The sequence below is a fragment of the Chinchilla lanigera genome, unplaced genomic scaffold (genome assembly GCF_000276665.1).
Source record: "Chinchilla lanigera isolate Chin_1 unplaced genomic scaffold, ChiLan1.0 scaffold00193, whole genome shotgun sequence".
Classification (NCBI taxonomy): Eukaryota; Metazoa; Chordata; class Mammalia; order Rodentia; family Chinchillidae; genus Chinchilla; species Chinchilla lanigera.
The window spans coordinates 857095-861925 of NW_004955594.1; the positions used below are offsets into that span (position 1 = coordinate 857095).

A 4831-nucleotide genomic window follows, 5' to 3' on the forward strand; every position below is an offset into this window, starting at 1 on the left:
CGCTACCGCAGGCTCCCGCCGCCCCGATCTCGTCAGGCCGCGCCGCCAAGCCCCACCCACGCGCGCATCGCCCAGTGCGTGCCGCGCCGAGGGGCGGGAGGAGGAGAGACCGTCCGGGGGCGGCACCTGAGGCGAGCGCGGGTCGTCGGCTCAATTCCCATTGGCTGGCTCGGCCACTGCGGTGGCAGCAACTGCTCATGCGCCGCAGGACTCCACCACCCCCTGGCGGTCGGGGCTGGAAGTGCGAGCTTCGGGCTTCCACCGCGCGTGGGCGTGGCCTCGCCGCGGCTCGAGAGCTGATTCCTAGTTTACTTCTGGCCGCGGTAGCGGGACACTCTGTCAGGAATAGCAGCCAATTGCTTTCACACGCCTATCCTGTCAGGCTGGTGTCAGATCAGTCCCTACTGAAAAAGTAAGACATTGAAGCACAGAGGGGTTACAAGCCCCTCTTGATGCTCGGAATTTGTCTTCCGTTCAGGGGGCACTGGCCAATGGGAAGTCAGTGTGAGCCACAAGAAAGAACAGTAAAAACAAAAGGGTGAAATTGATTTTGAAATGAATTGTATTTACCCCTGCTATCCAAAATAATGGCATTTCAGCATGCAAGTGATACGTAGCATGATGTGATAGTTTACATTTCTTTTCACACTAAGTCTTTCCAGTGTGTTTTACATGTAACTGAACGCCGCGACTTGAGCCCCTTAGCTGGGCTCCACGTCAAGGGTTCCGTGACTGAAGGTCCATAGCGGCCGCAGTTCGGGACTTTGTGCAGGGAAAAAACTAAAAAATATCACAAATCCCCAGTGTCAACCAGTGCGTCCGTACTTTACCGCTTCCCCCTTATTCTGTGCTTCAATGGTGCATATGTGGCTGAGTGAATTTGAGATACCATTCATGTTTTTCCTATGGGCTTTGTCTTTCTCACACACCCATCATGAACCGTGTGAGCTAAACCAGTAAGCTTGCTTTTCCGAAGGAATCCAGACACGTGGTTCTTCTCTCCTCTGGATGCTGTCTGTCATGACTTCCCTAGTTTTTTCCAGTGATCTCTTCTGGGTTACTTCCCTCTACTCCCAGTTGCATCTTCTTAACACAGCAGCTTAAAAGGGCCACAAAACTAAATCAGGCTGCATTCCTTTTCTGCTCAGAACCCCCTAGGCTTCCCATGGGTAGAAAATGAAAGATGGTTCCCTAAGCTACGTCCACAACCTAACCTTCAGACCCTGTGAATGTGACTTGCTTTGAAAGGGCTCTGTGCAAAATGTAATGAAGGTAAGGGTCTTGAGATGAGATCACCCTGAATTACCTGGACAGGCCCCAAACCCATGACAACTGTCCTTTAAAAGAGAAGAGAAAACGCACAGAGAGGAAAGAACATGTGAAGGTGAAGGTGGAGACTGGAGTACTTTCAGATTTCTAGCCCCCAGAAATGGGACAAAAAAAATTTCTCTGAGTTTTAAGCCACTTGGTTTGTGAATGATTTGTTCTCGCAGGCCTAGGAAACTAAAGCATAATCTCAGTGAGATAAAGGCCAACATTCTTACAGTGGTTCCCCTACATTCGCGGCCTCCACTCATGCTCACACCCATGCTGTCCAGCCAAGATGGCCCTTAGCATCACAGGCCTCTGCCCATCTCCAGGCTCCTGCACTCACTCTTCCCTCAGCTTCGAAAGGACTTTATTTATTGTCTGTATCTCCACTAGAATGCTAGCATAGGACATTTTTGTCTGTTTTATTCACTGCTATATACTCAACTCCTAGGGGACACAAACTGAAACCAAACTGTATTCTTCCCAAGGATTTTTTTTTTTAAAGAAGACAGAGTCTGGCTTTGTAGCCCAAGCTAACTTCCAACTCATGACAATCCTCCTGCCTCAGCCTCCAGAGTGTGGGATGGTAGGTATGTGCTACCATTCTGGGCTCCCAAGGATTTTGTGTGTGTGTGTGTGTCTTTTTGAGACAGGGTCTCGCTATGCAGTTCAGGCCGGTCTTGAACTCACTTTGTAGCCCAGGGTGGCCTCAAACTCGCACTGATCCTCCTGCCTCAGCCACCCGAGTGCTGGGATTCCAGGCGTGCACCACTGTGCCTGGCCTCTCCCAAGAATTTTTAAGTGACAGAAAATGTCTTAAAATTACATTTGCTGCACTGTGTTTATGGTAGCACAGTGTTTCAAGAATCATAGCAGATGAAGATGTGTGCTTCATCACTCTTTTGGATAGCTAATATGGCAAACATTCAAATCTCTTGAAATTTTGACTCAGGCTGGGGGACGAAATTTCTATGACTATGCTCAGGGGATCACTTAACACATTGCAAGAAAAGTATTCAAACTTTTGTGTTTTAATCTATCACCATTCCATTTGCATGCCTATATCTTGTAATCTGAGCGATTACTTCGAAGATAACAATATGCAATATAATAACCATTGTTAATTTCCTATTACCTTGTTTTGAAATTCTGTATCATTGTTTTCATTGTTTTTTCTCTTTAAAATAAAAATGTATTACCATTCCAAATTACAAAATTCCACAAATTCACAGCCTTGTCAATTCTCTAAGTAAAAGTTAGAACAATGGTCAGAAAAGCACAGAACATGGAGATTTGAAAGGAGAATAAACAGGATAGTTAGGAGAACAGAGGCTTAGCAGAATCTCCAATTCCTATTGAGCCTCCGTTGTTTAAGTTAAAAGAAAATACACCACCTTGTCCTTTGTCTGACTGTTTGTTACCCCTTCTGAGTCCAACAGCAAGGAAGAAGAAAACAAAGTTCGTTTTCCTCAGGTTCCACTCTCCTACTCCAGTGTCTCCAGACCTTTAACTAGTTACCCTCCACATTGCCTCTAGGAAACAATTTGCAAAGACAAATGCAGTAGGAGAAAGTTTTCATATGAAAACAATTGTAGGAGTTTGCAAATAGGTATGGGTAAACAGGCAATATTTGCGTCATTATACTTCAAAGATTCTCAACCCCACAGGGTTGAGAAGGCGATGTTAAATCAGACCGAATTGTTAGTTATAGACACTGGAGTGGAGGTTCAAGTGGTGAGGATGCTAATAACATAGCCATTTATTATCAAGTATTATCCCTGTGCTATACTTTTATACAACTGGCAGGTCAGTGGGCTTATTGACACCAACATCAGCACAAATGCATGAGTAATGTGTTGCTCTATGACATCACTAAGCAACAGGAAGTTTTCAGCTGCATTTTAATTTTGGGGGACCACCATTTTTGTCTGTGTTATGTGGTGCATAACTGTATCTTGTTCCCAGGTGAAGAAACTTGCCTTGCTCTCTTAATCAACAATGAAATGGATTGGAAGGGTGGAATGGGCACACAGACTCAATAAACAGCAGCTTTAAAGAGTGAATGTGACACATACTCTTGGTTTTCCCTATGTGTTGATTCCAAATCTGAGGATTCAACCATATTCAGATCAAAAATATTTTTCAAAAAAGAAAGAGGAATCAAAATATATCATGTACAGGGCTGGGGATTTAGCTCAGTGGCAAAGCGCCTGCCTGGCAAGCGCAAGGTCATGAGTTTGATTCCTGGTACTGGAAGAAAAGACAAAAAAAAGACAAAAAACAAACAAACAAACAAACAAAACCCAAAATATATCATGTACAGGGCTGGGGATTTAGCTCAGTGGCAAAGCGCCTGCCTGGCAAGCGCAAGGTCATGAGTTTGATTCCTGGTACTGGAAGAAAAGACAAAAAAAAGACAAAAAACAAACAAACAAACAAACAAAACCCAAAATATATCATGTACAGGTACAAATTCCCTATGATGAATATGATCATTATGTATATCTACAATGTGCCAATAAACTTAATTAAAAATATATTTTCATTCTGGGAGGATGAAGCAGGAAAATCACAGGTTCAAGCCCATTCTAGGCAACTTAGTGACTTAGTCAGAATGTGTCTCAAAATAAAAATATAAACGGGCTGGGGATGCGGCTCAGTGCAGAGGCCCTGGGTGGTTCAATCCCTAGTACCACAGACACACCAAAAAAAAAAAAAAGTCTTTAAAAATGGGTCTTTGTTGAAAACATACAGATGTTTTTCTTGTCATTATTCCTTAGACAATACTATATTATAGCTATTTACATGGCATTCCCATGGTATTAGGTATTATAAGTCATCTGGAGGGGATGTAAAGCGTATCAGAGCACGCGTGTAGGTTCTACACAAATGCTGTGCCATTTTGTATAAGGGACTTGAGCACCCATAGATCCTGGTAACTGAGGAGGTCCTGGAATCAATCTTCTCCAGATTCAGAGCGATAATTGTGCAGATTCCAACAGATACAGATGTATACACACACATATGAATGAAGATAAATGTGTACATCATATGAGTGAACTTTAAGGACAGGCTTCAAAATTGCTTATATCTCATCTCTCACTTCCACAGCACTGTGCACACAGTTATACTGTTATATAAGACTTTGGTGAAGGACTGGAGAGATTAAAAACAGCAAGTACCATTTAAAGAAAGATTTAAAATAATAGATCTAAATATGATTCTTCTTACACTCCAAGAGAAGAGCCTGTAACAACATAAGCTCTTCACATCGTGCCCCTCATATAAGCTCTTAAATTCCCAACCGATTTTCTTGCTCTCATATCCCATAATTATGATTCGTTTTTAAAGGTTTCACTAGTGTTAACTATAGTTAGTAGAACCAGGCACAGTGGCACATGCCTACAATCCCAGCACTCTGGGAGGCTGAGGCAGGAGGATTGTAAGTTTGAGTCCAGCCTGGGCAACTTAGCAACTTAGTAAAACCTTACCTCAAAATTTAAAAAAAAAAAAAAAAAAA

At 43.1% G+C, this 4831-nt stretch overlaps 1 protein-coding gene across 1 annotated transcript in view; it reads right to left on the bottom strand.

Annotated features, from left to right (window-relative positions):
* Dkc1 (dyskeratosis congenita 1, dyskerin) overlaps positions 1 to 161 on the bottom strand; it is a gene marked incomplete in the record, with an annotated part of 10259 nt that extends 10098 nt beyond the window's left edge. The window contains 1 exon segment of the mRNA XM_013509993.1: positions 1 to 161.
* Between the last annotated feature and the right edge of the window lie 4670 nt (positions 162 to 4831).